This window comes from Misgurnus anguillicaudatus, chromosome 23 (genome assembly GCF_027580225.2).
Source record: "Misgurnus anguillicaudatus chromosome 23, ASM2758022v2, whole genome shotgun sequence".
NCBI classification, from domain to species: domain Eukaryota; kingdom Metazoa; phylum Chordata; class Actinopteri; order Cypriniformes; family Cobitidae; genus Misgurnus; species Misgurnus anguillicaudatus.
The window spans coordinates 6949815-6966091 of NC_073359.2; the positions used below are offsets into that span (position 1 = coordinate 6949815).

General features: G+C 33.8%; 1 non-coding gene across 1 annotated transcript in view; it reads right to left on the bottom strand.

The window, feature by feature from the left end:
* The window catches only part of LOC129453690 (uncharacterized), a 91992-nt gene that overhangs the window by 15801 nt on the left and 59914 nt on the right, over positions 1-16277 (bottom strand). The window lies entirely within an intron of this gene.

The window sequence follows — 16277 nt, forward strand, 5'->3', positions numbered from 1 at the left end:
TTTTAGAGTGAAAGTACCCGTTAAATTGCCAGACAGGCTTCTCACTGCAAAGATTACTTTCTTACTTCGTGTTTTTGTCTTGTTTTCAGTAAAAATATCAAAACATTCTTAAATTAAGATGTATTTTCTTGATAAGCCAATTGACCTAGGAAAATAAGTCTTGTTTTTAGACAAAAAAATAAATAAATAAAATATAAGCAAATTTGTGCTTAAAACAAGCAAAAAAACAAAAAAACTGCCAATGGAATAAGATTTTTTTTCTTGATTTAAGTGTTTAAGAAAAAAGTTAACTTATTTCAAGAAATTTTTTATTATTTCATTGTTAGATTTTTTTGCTGGTTTTAAGCACTAATTTACTTAGTTTATACTTTTTGTCTAAAAATTTTATTTATTTTCCTAGGCAATTTTGCTCATCATGAAAATACATCTTAATGTAAGAATTTTTAGATATTTTTACTGAAAACAAAAAGACTAAGTAAGAAAGTGATTTTCAAAAAAAAAATGATTTGTATTTTCGGCTTGTTTTCAGTAAAAATATCTAAAAATTCTTAAATTGAGATGCTTTTTCTTAATGAAAATAAGTCTAGTTTTTAGACCAAAATTATCAAATTTATGTGATTTTGTGCATAAAACAAGCAAAAAAAATCTGCCAATGGGGTAAGCAAAAAAATCTTGAAAATTTTTCTTAAACACTACATCCAAGAAAAATGTAAGATAAATTTGCTTACCCCATTGGCAGATTTTTGCACAAAATCACTTAAATTTGATATTTTTGGTCTAAAAACTAGACTTATTTTCTTTGGTCGTTTCACTCATCAAGAAAAAGCATCTTAATTTAAGAATTTTTAGATATTTTTACTGAAAACAAGACAAAAATACTAAGATACTTTTATACTTTGCAGTGTAAAACAAGGGATTTACATGCAGATTATCATTCACGGCGAGAAATGTCAGCAAACTGGACTGAAGCAGAAATCAGGTAGCTCGTCACTATCCGCGCTGAAGCAGAGATCAAGCAGCATAAAAAAGCATGTTACATGCTCATACAGTATGAGCTTATAATAAACATAAATGCATGCACGCCATCGCAAGAATAAATATCATTCAGCTCTTTAAACGGTGGTTTTAAATTCACATTAACCTTCACCATAAGAAATGTCTGCAAATGGACTGAAGACGGAGATCATTCACCAACATACTACAACGGCGCGTCAAGTGCTCCTTTATAGTCTTATCATAAACAAAATGCACACGAGTGGTTCAGGAGAGAGAAATAATGGATAATAACCACATCAGATGCGGAGAAAAAAATACAAAGTACAGGACTTTAAATGCGTCATGTGTCTTTATGGGATCTTTACAGTATCTGTGTGAAAGCACGCAGATTCTGGAAAATCATTGGCAGTGTGAATGAACCAAAAATCAAACGATCCCGGACAAATCCTGGATGCATTTTCCGTGTATTTTCTGTAATGTCTGTGTGAAAAGGGATTTACACTAAGGAAAATATTAGAGATGCACTGATATTGGTCCATTGGTCAATAAATGCAATTTTTTACAGTATCGGCCCATAGTTTAAAAACACCCGATACACTGCAAAAAAATGATTTTCAAGAAAAAAATATTTTTTGTCTTATTTTCAGTAAAACTATATAAAAATTCTTAAATAAAGATGTTTTTTCTTGATGAGCAAAACGACCCAAGAAAATAAGTCTAGATTTTAGACCAAAAATATCAATTTAAGTGATTTTGTGCATAAAACAAGCAAAAAAATCTGCCAATGGGGTAAGCTAATTTAGTGTTTAAGAAAAATGTTCAAGATATTTTTGCTTACCCCATTGGCAGATTTTTTTTGCTTGTTTTATGCACAAAATCACTTAACTTTTATATTTTTGGTCTAAAAACCATTCTTGGGTCGTTTTGCTCATCAAGAAAAAGCATCTTAATTTAAGAATTTTTAGATATTTTTACTGAAAACAAGACAAAAATACTAAGAAATGTTTATCTTGAAAATAATTTTTTGCAGTGTATTATGGCTGATATATCCTGTCAATCAAAAGAGAACAGAAAATGCAATGAATTTAAGCTTTTTGTATTGAAAATAAAAAGAAACATCAATGTTTAATGTTCAATATTAATGGTCATTATAAGAATGAATGAATAACAGTCAGAAAATTGAATCAGTTATAACCACAAAACTATTGGTATTGGTATAGGCTGATTTCAATCTTAATAATCGGGTATCGGTGTAAAAATATAATATCGGTGCATCTTTAGAAATTATATGTTTTGTATATATGGATATGTAGGTCATACTGAAAACATAAAACAAATGTGCTAGGCTCTAATCATCTGCATCATTTGACAAAACTTGGTTTGTTCAATCTTTAGATTAAAAGCGGATGCAACAGATGATTTATTTCAAAAAGTTTTGGCTGGTTTGTAATTTATGTTTTCTTTCAAAGCATGAGACATCCGTATGTCTTCGGTTTTGTTTATTATTTTGTGTTAAACACTCGTAATGACTCGGCTGTCTCTTTGTACCACAGACAGCAGCTTGGAGAGCAGAGGCCCTGTACATAATTGAGCTTTAAATAGAGAAATTGTTGTAAAGCGGACGAAACACTCAGAATTATTATTCAACCAGCTGTAAAAATATGACTCATATTTCACTGTGAGAGGGAAATATATTCATTACATATTCACAATCTCTGCCAAAAAAGTGATCTGTATCATTGAGGGCCGATCTGTCCATTAGCGGTCATGGTGACAGCACTTCACTTTGTGTTAAATAGCTTTAGATAAGAAACACTAAGGTGCCATGCATTAATATTTGGGTAATATTGAAAACTAAAGATCTGAAACAAATACAAAAGAATAATGTGTACTGTGTAATGTGCACATACATTACATATTATTAGTACATGTGTGTTCCCTTAAAATCGAAGCCTTGAACTTTGTGTTGCATATGCAACTGACCTGAATTTGTTCAAAGCTGTACGTGTTTAAGTATAAGATCACTAACAGTCCACTAATCTTCTATAATTATAACTTTCAATGTTCAATAATTAACTCTTTTGTAATAAACATAGTAATTTAAACACAGAACCCTTATTGGCTAATGCTATTCCCAAAGAAACGTACTAGGACCGATAAATCATTTGTCACTTAATCTCCATACTTTGTTATCTTTACACGTTCACGATGTTCATCCATCCTTGTGATGTCTTCACCCTGTTGTAATCTGAAGTGATTGAAGATTCAGGAATGGATTCATATGTCTACACATACACTTTAGCATAAACAGCGCAGATAAGTTCTCACTCTCACCGACCGCATGACAAATCCAAGACCAGCACAGGAGTTGATGAAAGGTTAGGGTCGCCGATAAACAGACCAATCAGCAGCTGAGCCCTCGATAAGCAGCCCAGTGCCCGGGGGCCGCAAATTGACCCTCAGATGCCTAGAAGTGCAGTTGTAACTCAGGTTAAGAGGGTTTAGTGGTTGGGTGGTTGGATTTAAACTATTCTGCTCTGACACATGCTTATATTTTGCTACATGTGCACACACACAAATACACTGCAAAAAATAATTTTCAAAAAAAAAAAATTCTTAGTATTTTTGTCTTGTTTTCAGTAAAAATATCTAAAAATTCTTAAATGAAGAAGCTTTTTCTTGATGAGCAAATTCATCCTAATTTAAGAATTTTTAGATATTTTTACTGAAAACAAAAAACAAAAATACCAAGTATGAAAAAAATGTCTTTGTATTTTTGTCTTTTTTTCAGTAAAAATATAAAAAAATCTTAAATTAAGATGCTTTTTCTTGATGAAAAGAAGTCTACCAAAAATATACAATTTAAGTGATTTTGTGCATAAAACAAGCAAAAAAAATCTACCAATGGGTAAGCAAAAAAATCTTGAACATTTTTCTTAAACACTAAATTCAAGAAAAATGTGCTTACCCCATTGGCAGATTTGTTTGCGTGTTTTATGCACAAAATCACTTAAATTTTATATTTTTGGTCTAAAAACTAGACTTATTTTCTTGGGTCGTTTTGCTTATCAAGAAAATACATCTTAATTTAAGAATTTTTAGATATTTTTACTGAAAACAAGACAAAAACACTAAAGTGATTTTCAAGAAAAACATTTTCTTTGTATTTTTGTCTTGTTTTCAGTAAAAATATCTAAAAATTCTTAAATTAAGATGCATCCTCTTGATGAAAATAAGTCTTGTTTTTAGACAAAAAATATCACATTTAAGTGACTTTGTGCATGAAACAAGCAAAAAAATCTGCCAATGGGGTAAACAAAAGAATCTTTAAAATTTTTCTTAAACACTAAATTCAATAAAAATTTGCTTACCCCATTGGAAGATTTTTTTGCTTGTTTTATGCACAAAATCATTTAAATTTGATATGTTTGGTTTAAAAACTAGACTTCATTTCTTGGGTCGTTTCGCTCAAAAAGCATCTTAATTTAAGAATTGTTTGATATTTTTTACAAAAACAGGACAAAAATACTAAGAATTTTTTTCTTGAAAATAATTTTTTGCAGTATGTAAACATGATCATGAGCAAAATGACCCAAGAAAATAAGTCTAGTTTTTAGACCAAAAATGTCAAATTTAAGTGATTTTGTGCATAAATTCTTAGTATTTTTGTCTTGTTTTCAGTAAAAATATCAAAAAAATCTTAAATGAAGAAGCTTTTTCTTGATGAGCAAATGACCCAAGAAAATAAGTCTAGTTTTTAGACCAAAAATATAAAAAAATTGATTTTGTGCATAAAACAAGCAAAAAAATCTGACAATGGGTTAAGCAAAGAAATCTTGAACATTTTTCTTAAACATTAAATTCAAGAAAAATTATTTATATTTTATATTGTTGGTCTAAAAATTAGACTTATTTTCTTGGGTCGTTTTGCTTATCAAAAAAAGCATCTAAATTTAAGAATTTTTAAATATTTTTACTGAAAACACCACAAAAATACTAAGAATTTTTTTTCTTGAAAATAATTTTTTGCAGTGCACAATTACATCGGCTTAAAGGAAAATTTTAAATGTGTCATCACTTGCTAAACTTAATTTCATTCAAACCTATATAATCATTGTTATTCAAAGAAATAACAAAATATCTTCAAGTGTAATAAAACACTAAATACATTCTCCCACAAAGTCACAACGGAGACACGGTTACTTTATAAAATACTTTTTGTTAAATAATTATGATATTTCATTTTCATAATAGCTTAGTTCAAATGACTTAGTATTTTTTTCTTGTTTTCAGTAAAAACATCTAAAAATTCAGATGAATTTTCTTGATGAGGAAAATGACCTAGGATAATTAGTCCAGTTTTTAGACAAAAAATATGAAATTTAAGCGAATTTGTGCTTAAAACAAGCAAAAAATCTGCCAATGGAATAAGACTTTTTTTTCTTAAATTAAGTGTTTATGAAAAAGGTAAACTTATTTAAAAAAAAATTCTTATTCCATTGGCAGATGTTTTTGCTTGTTTTAAGCACTAATTTACTTTTTTGTCCAAAATAGACTTATTTTCATTTTGCTCATCATGAAAATACGTCTTAATTTAAGAATTTTTAAATATTTTTACTGAAAACAAGATAAAAATACTAATTAAGAAAGTCATGTTTTGCAGTGTTGGGTGAGAATATACATAACAATGCAAAGGTTGTGGGTTCAAATCTGAGGAAACACACAAGGTATAGCTTGAATACACTGTAAGTCACTTTGAATAAAAGCATCTGCCAAATGCATAAATATTGTGTCATGTAATAATTGGTCTTATTTATTCTTAAAAATTAGCTGTAGTTATGCAGCTGTTTCCCAGTAACTTACTTCCCAGTAAACTTACTTCCCAGTAAATTTAAATGCATGTTAACAGTTTGTTCAATGTTAAATGAACATTAAACATTAACAACTCTTTGGCTGTTTCTCAATTCCAAGAAAGCAAAGAACAGACTTGCGTTCTCGTGGAGATCGGTCTTGCCAGGGGACCTTGGAAGAACGAACTCAGAAGGGCGCGAGAACACAGAACGCACTTGTGAGAATCGATTTGTGTGCAATCTTCCTGTTTGTCACCTGACCTCCACCATCGTTTTGCCGCAATGACTTCTGGGGCGTAAAGCGAGTTCAGCGCGAAAGTCTGCACTTGATGCATCCTCGATTTCAAGAACACATCCAGGTATTTTCATGCGTCCTCTGCACTGCAAAAAATTATTTTCAAGAAAAAATATTTATTTATTTTTTAGTATTTTTGTCTTGTTTTCAGTAAAATTATCTAAAAATTCTTAAATTAAGATGCTTTTTCTTGATGAGCAAAACACCTCAAGAAAATAGGTCTAGTTTTTAGACCAAAAATATCAAATTTAAGTGATTTTGTGCATAAAACAAGCAAAAAAAATCTGCCAATGGGGTAGACGTAGAGCGAGAAGCCGAGAACATAAAGACGCAAGATCGCTGAAGAACTTTACAGAATAAAACTATAAAATAACAGTCTCATGCAAAGCATTCTGGGAACCAGAAATTCTCTCTGTTTTTTCCTTCAGATTTTGGTTCCCGGACTGCTTTGCATGAGGCTGTTATTTTATAGTTTTGTTCTGTAAAGATAAAGACATTAAAATTGTTAATGTTTAATGTTCATTTAACTTTAAAACAAACTGTTGCCAGTAAAACATAAATTTAAAATCTACAGTAAGTTCTACAGAAAATAATGTAAAATTACAGAAAAAGACTGTATTTGTATTACAGAACATTTATGTAATTTATTGTGCCCGTTATTTTACGGTATTTTTCCGGCACCCCAAACTGTAAAAAATTCCGTAGAAATTGCAGCTGGGTTGCCGGTAATTTACCGTAGATTTACATTTATGTTATTTACTGGCAAGAGTTCGTTCAAAGTTAAATGAACATAAAAAATTTACAAGTCTTTGTCTTTACAGAGTAAAACTAAAAAAACAGCATCAAGTAAAACATTCTGGGAAACAAAATCTGAAGCAAAAAACAGAAAAAGGTTGATGATGATTTCTGATTCCCAGAATGCTTTGCATGAGGCTGTTATTGTATAGTTTTATTCTGTAAAGATAAAGACTTGTTAATATTTAAAATTTATTTAAAATTTATTTAACTTTAAACAAACTCTTGCCAGTAAATAACATAATTGTAAATCTACGGTAAATTACCGGCAACCCAGTTGCAGTAACATTGAAATTTCTACGGAATTTTTTTTACAGTGCAGCTGACGGAATTTTTCTGTTTTTACAGATATTTTTACAGTGTTAATGTAAAATTACAAAAAAAGACTGTATTTTTGTATTACGGAAAATTTCTGTAAATTATTGTGCAAGTTATTTTATGGTATTTTACCTTTTTTGTGTTACAATGTATGAATTAGAGAAGATAAATAATTACATTCAATATTTCATTGTGAAAGAATTTTTATTGGATCTTGTCGTGGTTATGCGTCTGGAATGAACTTCTGGTCTCTGTTTGTTTAATTGTCTGACTAAAATAATAAATGATTTGGTTTCGTAAAGACAAGGAGAGAAGGCAAAAGTGGATCAACGCTATTTGAAGTGTGTTTTTTGTAGCCGATCTTTAAGATTGTATACAATATTTAGTACACATTTTACACAGTAACGTTAGCTCAGTGTATTTTTTGACACACTTTAGCTAGGAACTAAGGTAATCTATGAACTAAGGTAATCTACTTGTTGTTTACTTAGCTTGTTATCAGAAATATTGATTCTTTGCGGAGTTTACTGGAAGTTTTTTTTTTTTAGTTTACTGGAAGTTACGTTTTTTTTGCACAAGAGCCATTTGTTTATGTTGTTACTGCTGAAACCGTCTATACCAGGGGTCTCCCACCTTTTTGTGAGCAAGGGCTAACACAATGGATTAAACTATCTGAAGGGCTACTTTTTTGATATAGCCTACACAAAACTTTTTTCTTTTACTTGTTGATTTTATTTTATTTTACTTGTTGATATGTTTATAATTGTTTAATATGTTAACATACACAAAAGAAAAGAAACAAAGCTACTATAAAAAATATGTAATAAATAAACATTAAAATTGAGTTTAATAATCGGTACATGGTTTCTTAATTTTACCCATAATCCTCTGCCGTTGTAAAAGTAGTTTCTTTGATGAGACTAGAGGAAATTACACAATTAGTTCAGCAAATATTATAATTTTTAAAGTGTATGCGTGCCGAGTGTTTTGCGTGTGCAGGACAAAAAAAACAATTTAGATTAATGGACGCCATCTTGTAGCTGCCTCCAAGGAAATCTGAAACATGTTACGCTAATGTGGTGTAGCTAGCTGATATAAATCAAGTGCGTTTAAATAATAATCTGAAACATCTCTCAATGTCTGGAGGAAGAACTAATCATTAATTACGCACAAAAGCTTTATAAAACAGAAAAGAGGGGCGCTGTGTCCAAAGAATGATGGTTGAATTTGACCTTTGACATTTTGTCTTTAAAATCATGTTAATGGGGGATGTGTGAACAGTCTGAGGAGAACAACTCTGTCTGAATGTGCTTTCACACTTCAGAGTTCAAAGCCGGTCTCGGACGGACACCTCTGGAGGTTCTCCTGAACAACTTGCTAAACGTCGTCCTTAAATTTGTATAGGGAATAGCTACAGAGGATGAAAAGAAGGCAAACCTTTCTTTTAGATGCACGCAGAGGATTCCTTCTGAATCCAGCCATTGTCTTCAGAAGTCAGAGGTTCGGGGAATTTTCTTTCGTAAATCCCTAAACAACACTGCATCTTCAAAGTGATGCTTGTGAAAGAAAGAGGAATAAATGCAAAGTGATAGAGAGGGAGTTTATGATTTATGTATTTGTGGACGGTGTGGGGGTCTTAAAGGATTATGACGGAGGTCCACTGTCAATACAAAGAAGATTCAGACACTTAAATAACAAATTGGCAATTTTATGGGACTTTCTGTGATCATTGTGCTGTGTGAAAGGGGTTTTACTTACTAATTCACTTGTTGGTCATAACCTGTTAATCTTTTGAATCTGTTTCCTAGGAAGTAGCATGCACCTTTAAAGGATTACTCCACTTTCTTAAAAATGTCATCCAAAATGTTGATGTCTTTCTTTGTTGAGAAGAAAAACATTTTTTTTTTGAGGAAAACATTCCAGGATTTTTCTCAATTTAATAGATTTTATTGGACTTCAAAGGGCTCTAAACAATCCCAAATGAGGCATAAGGGTCTTATCTAGCAAAGCGATTGTCATTTTTGGCAAGAACTTCTCGCCTTGCACTTGTAAACACAGGGGCGGTTTTGCATACGTCATTAGCAGGGCCAGACGGAATCCGCAGACTTTTTTGCTTTTCTCTGGAAATTTTTTGGAAAATCTGCGGAATGATTTTAAATGTTTTTAGAAGATATTAGAGAATTTAAGCTATAATTATTACAAAATTGCATCTAAAATAATTACTTTTTAAAGGCTTACAATGAAAATGAATACACCAAACCAATGAATTAAACTGGACCAACATGAACCAGATAATGTGCATGTCAAGATAGAATTATAGTTTGTATATAAAATGACATGAATTGAAATTGAAATTTTTAGAAGGATTTCTTGACAGAAATGCAAAATATTATACAAAACTAAATTATCAGGGGTGTATAAAGACCTTTCATAATTAACCGTTATGTTTTTATTACCTAAGAATGAGACGTTTTTATCTACATACACAGAGGGTCCCCTTACGTGGAAGTCGCCATTTTGTGCAGCCATGTTTCTACAGAAGCTCTTAACAGACAAACTTTTTTACTAAGCTGCCTCCAACGATGACATTTTGTCCGGTGGTGGCTACCGTAGCTTCTCTATGTGTTTTAAAAGCAAGAGGTGAGCAATGAACTGAGCCGTTGGTTGCAATTCACAACATCACCACTAGATGCTGCTAAAATTTACACACTGCACCTTTAACTGTAAACTGTTGAGGTCCAATAAAGTCTATTAAAATGAGAAAAATCCTAACGTTTTTTTTTCTTAAAAAACGTAATTCCTTCTCGACTAAACAAAGAAATCAACATTTTGGATGACATGAGAAAGTGTTTTTTTTTTAAAGAAAAGTGGAGTAATCCTTTAAATGTGCGTGCTTCTTCCTAGTAAACAGATTCTGTCTGTCTTAGTACACGATGTAACTACAGAAGAGTCCAATTTTAAATAGGAAAAATATCGAAACTCTATTTTTTTTGGTGCGATGCTAATGGTCTAATCAGATTCAATGGATTATGCTAAGCTATGCTAAAAGTGGTACCACCAGACCCGGAGATCAGCTGAATGGATTCCAAAATGGTAAAAATCAAATGTTTAACTCTAGGGGAACTGGAAAATGAGCATATTTTAAAAAAAGTGGAGTGTCCCTTTAATCGAGTTATCAGACAAGATCTGACAGGAAGAGGCATCACCGATATTCCTGAGAATCAGAGCTCCTTGTATAAAAAAATGCATGAAAAATACAAACAGTAACATACACACACACCCGACAAGATTGTTATTTTTTTTAACAGTTTGAAGTGAACAAAAGGTATTCTTGTTTTCACCAGGTTGAGTGTCTCCAAAATCCCTGTCAGGAAAGACATTTCCCTTGGTGGTCATCTTGGCAACACTTTTTTCTGGCCATACAAATGCTTCCGTCTACTTGCATAAAAAAGCCGGACTTAAAGTTTCAATTACACTGTTCAACACATTAATAAAATCTGACAACAATGGCATCATAAATTTAGACTTTACCTCACATCTGGCTTGTATATTTATATATTTATTGTTTTTTACACATCCCAGAGCAAAAAGTTGAAGTAATGTTTTAGTAGAAAGTAGTGACTCATTACTGTATGTGCCATGTAAAGCTTTCTGATTTATTGCATTCATTTTCTATTTAAGGTTAGTCTCCTTAATAAATGATCAGAGGCCAGAGAAGTTATTTTTCATTAGAAAAGTTCTTCAGTTTTTTCTTCTTAGTACAAACAATAATTCATCTACTCAAATGAGCGTCCATGCTTATGGAATACATAACTGCTCTCGGATACAACAGGGGATTGAAGTTTCCAGATACAGGAAATTTTGAAAGATCTATCAAAGCCAAATAACACAGATTGCAAGCCAGTTGTGATGAATTTGGCTGCCGTTTGTTAACTGTGTGTGTGATGCATGTGCCGGGCAGCTGTTCATATGTCACAATCCTGACAGTAATCACAAATGTGAACTTGTACCAGCTAATTGTTTCAGTGGTGGAAGAACATCATTTCTCAAATGTGAAATGTGTTTAAACAGGCAAAATACACATTTGTATGTTTTCCAAAGAAAATAAGTGATGCTTACAAATGAAAACGTGCCACCACAATGTTTAAGTGGTGTAGGTGGTTGCTAGGTGGTAAACAGGGTGTTCTGGGATGTTGGTATTTTGTAGTTCAAATGTTCAAGATCAATGCAAAAGAATTGCTATGTGGTTACTAGGAAGTCATTTTGGGTGACAGCTAGGTGTTAATTAGGGTTTTCTGGGATGTTGTTAGTGTTCCAGATCAATGCTAAGGCATTGCTATGTGGTTACTAGGAGGTAAGCAGGGTGTTCTGGGTGGCAGCTGGGTGGTTACTAGGGTGTTATGGGATGTTGACAGATACCCTAGCAACCAAGAGTGGCACGTAATAGGCATGTGGTTACTATGAGGTAATTAGGGTGTTCTGGGTGGCAGCTAGGTGGTAACTAGGCGCAAACTAGGGTGTTCTGGGATTTTACTAATTATCAAAATATTCAAGATGATTGCTAGTGCATTGCTTTGTGGTTACTAGGAGGTATAGGGTGTTCTGGGTGGCAGCTAGGTGGTTACTAGGTGGTAATTAGGGTGTCCTGTGATGTTGCTAGGTTGTTGTCAAAGTGTTTAAGTTGGTTACTAGGCCACTGCTATGTGGTTACTAGGAGGTAAATGTTGGTATTTCGTAGTCAAAGTGTTCAAGATCTATGTTAAGGCATTGCTATGTGGTTACTAGGAGGTAAGCAGGGTGTTCTGGGTGGCAGCTGGGTGGTTACTAGGGTGTTATGAGATGTTGACAGATACTCTAGCAACCAAGAGTGGCACGTAATAGGCATGTGGGTTACTATGAGGTAATTAGGGTGTTCTGGGTGGCAGCTAGGTGGTAACTAGGCGCAAACTAGGGTGTTCTGGGATTTTACTAATTATCAAAATATTCAAGATGATTGCTAGTGCATTGCTTTGTGGTTACTAGGAGGTATAGGGTGTTCTGGGTGGCAGGTGGTTACTAGGTGGTAATTAGGGTGTCCTGTGATGTTGCTAGGTTGTTGTCAAAGTGTTTAAGTTGGTTACTAGGCCACTGCTATGTGGTTACTAGGAGGTAAATGTTGGTATTTCGTAGTCAAAGTGTTCAAGATCTATGTTAAGGCATTGATATGTGGTTACTAGGAGGTAAGTAGGGTGTTATGGGTGGCAACTAGGTTGTTACTAGGGTGTTATGGGATGTTGACAGATACCCTAGCAACCAAGAGTGGCACCTAATAGGCATGTGGTTACTAGGAAGTAAAGGCTGTTCTGGGTGGCAGCAAGGTGGTTACTAGGTGGTAATTAGGGTGCCCTGTGATGTTGCTAGGTTGTTGTCAAAGCGTTTAAGTTGGTAACAAGGGCACTGCTATGTGGTTACTAGGAGGTAAGTAAGGTGTTCTGGGTGGCAACCAGCTGGTTGCTAAGTGGTAACTAAGGTGTTATGGGATGTCGTTAAAGGATTTATGTACAGTAGGGTGTTATGGGTGGCAGCTAGGTGGTTGCTAGGTGGTAGTTGGGGTGTCCTGTAATATTGCCAGGTTGTTGTCAAAGTGTTTAAATTGGTTACTAGGGCACTGCTATGTGGTTACTAGGAGGTAAGTAAAGTGTTCTAGGTGGCAACTAGGTGGTTGCTAGGTGGTAACTAGGGTTTTATGGGATGTTGATAGATACCCTAGCAACCAAGAGTGGCCCCTAATAGGCATGTGGTTACTAGGAGGTATAGGGTGTTCTGTGATGTTGCTAGGTTGTTGTCAAAGTGTTTAAGTTGGTTACTAGGGCACTGCTATGTGGTTACTAGGAGGTAAAAAGTTGGTATTTTGTTGTTAAATTGTTCAAGATTAATGCTATGGCTTGCTATGTGGTTACTAGGAGGTAAGTAAGGTGTTCTGAGTGGCAGCTAGGTGGGTACTAGGTGGTAACTAGGGTTTTATGGGATGTTGATAGATACCCTAGCAACCAAGGCTGGTCCCTAATAGGCATGTGGTTACTAGGAGGTATAGGGTGTTCTGGGTGGCAGCTAGGTGGTTACTAGGTGGTAATTAGGGTGCCCTTTGATGTTGCTAGGTTATTGTCAAAGTGTTAAAGTTGGTTACTAGGGCACTGCTATGTGGTAACTAGGAGGTAAAAAGTTGGTATTTTGTAGTTAAAGTGTTCAAGATTAATGCTAAGTCTTGCTATGTGGTTACTAGGAGGTAAGTAAGGTGTTCTGGGTGGCAGTTAGGTGGTTACTAGGTGGTAACTTGGGTTTTCTGGGATGTCGTTAAAGGATTTATGTAGGGTGTTATGGGTGGCAGCTAGGTGGTAACAAGGGTGTTATGGGATGTTGACAGATACCCTAGCAACCAAGAGTGGCACCTAATAGGCATGTGGTTATTAGGAAGAAAAGGGTGTTCTGGGTGGCAGCTAGGTGGTTACTAGGTGGTAGTTGGGGTGTCCTGTAATATTGCTAGGTAGTGTTTAAATTGGCTACTAGGACAATGTTATGTGGTTACTAGGAGGTAAATGTTGGTATTTTGTAAAATGTACCTAACAACCAATAGTGGCACCTAATAAGCATGTGGTTACTAGGTGCAAACTAGGGTGTCCTGGGATGTTGCTAGGTTGTTATCAAAATGTTCACGATGGTTGCTAGGGCATTGCTATGTGGTTACTATGATGGTGCTATGGATGGCAGCTAGGTAGTTGTTAAAGTGTTCAAGATGGTAGCAAGAACATTGCTAAATGGACATGCTGAGAATAAAATGTGACCTGGGGGTAGAGGTCCGTTGTTTACATTTGATAATGAGATTGAGATCAAATAGAAACTGCAGACACACAGCAGAATGTTAAACTACCTTTGCTTGTACACAGCTACAAGCAAAAATAAGTCGTTTAACACATTGCAGTTCTTTTTAAGACAAACACACATTCTCTCTCTGCATATCTGGAAATATAACTAGCTTGAAAAATCCACTCATCCATCTCTCAACAAAAACTAACAGTATGTGCAGATGGCTGAGATAAGTGGCGCCAGATAGAAAACAGAAATCTGAGATAATTCCTGTCTGATAGTAGCTCTGTCCATTGTTAAGGTACACCACTGTTTATTTTCATTCTGTTCAACAGATAACCAAAGATGTTCCCTCACTAAACACATCGACTGCCTCTATACATCTTTTTCAATTGATATACAAATAGCATTAGCTTAGGTTTGCCCATATATTGCCCACAATGCCACTCGTAACATTGTTGCACGTCTGTGTGTCTAAGAAGATCCAAGAGGAAGTTTTTGATGTGATGAATAGTTCAATTGGGAACATTTAGTATACACTGAACAGATATTTACTCAAAGAAGAAAAAAGAAGAAAAACAAATAGTTACCAACAGGTTTGGAAAATGAAATCATCTGTTCTAAGCTTCTGTTGTCTGTCTTTTATCACCAGTCTCTCTCTCTCTGTCTCCATCTGTATGCTTTTATGTCTTTAAACATTGCCGTGTGTGTCCAAGTCAACAAACGTTAGCTTTCAAGGCTTAAAAACAACTTAAAAAGTTGTTAGCATGTTATAGATCTACAACCCAGATGTACACCACATGTGCAACAGTGTTTGCAAAATTGCAAATGTAATTTTAAGCATAATATTTGTGTTCAAATCCGATAAATCAAAGTAGGACACATCTTAAAGGAGGTGCGTGTCAATTTTAGCGCCATCTATGGGTGAGATCGCAAATTGCAGCCAAAAACTCACCCCTCAATCTCAAAATGAATATGGTAGCCGCCACAGGACAAACATGGCGTCGTCTGAGACACAGTAGGGACGAAATCCGCTCTGTAAGGGGTGAATCACATTTCGACTCTTTTGCACGCTCAAGTTTGTTATTTCAAATGTAGGTGCGTGGTATGCGCGCATATAATGGAAGTGCCGCGGTCGAGACGCGCATGTGGTGTGACGCCCTCTGTTTTTTCCAGGTGCGTCTGCACCGCATCTAGTTGAAAACATTTCAACTTTTCAGAATGCCGCGGTTTTAGACGTGAAATGTGAACCGCCCCTAAAACAGTTTGTCCGTTTAGGGCTACTGTAGAAACTTCCATGTAAGGTGACCCATGTGTGTGTAGATACAAACGGCTCATACTAAGGTAATAAAAACAATACAGTTCTTTATGTGAAGTCTTTATACACCACTGATAATATATTTATGTAAATTATATTGCTTTTCTATTAAGAGATCCTTCTCAAAGTTACACAATGCACCTTTAATATAATACTAATATATCATAAAACCTCAAAAATAATGAAATGCAAGCTGTCAAAAAATTTATCACAATTAATATTAAATACAAAATAAAAGTTTGGGTTTGCATAATATGTGTGTGCACTGTGTGTAATTATTTTGTATATATAAATATATTGATAAATTAACTAATACATAAATATAAATATACATTTATAATATATATATAATATAAATATATATATATATGGCACTATATATATAATAATTACACACAACACACACAAATATATCATGCAAGCACACCACTGATAATATAATTATGTAAATTATATTGCATTTTTGTCAAGAAATGCACCTTTAATATAATACTACAATATCATAAAACCTCGAAATAATAAAAGTAGGGCTGTCAAAAAATTAATCACGATTAATCGCATACAAAATAAAAGTTTGTGTTTGCATAATATATATATGTGTGCACTAGGGATGGGACGATTACCTGTTTCACGATTAACCACGGTAAAATGTGGGATAATGCATTGTATTAATTCAGGGTAAAATTATTAGACAGATTTTTTTTTACCACATAAATTATTTCGGGGACATAAAATATTACATTTTGATTTTCAAAAATAAAACTTTTTTAATGTTTTCATTGTGTGTATCAGTTCTTTTTGAACATTTCCATCTCATGGAACAAAACCATGATAATATTGATAACCGTGATAACTTTGGTCA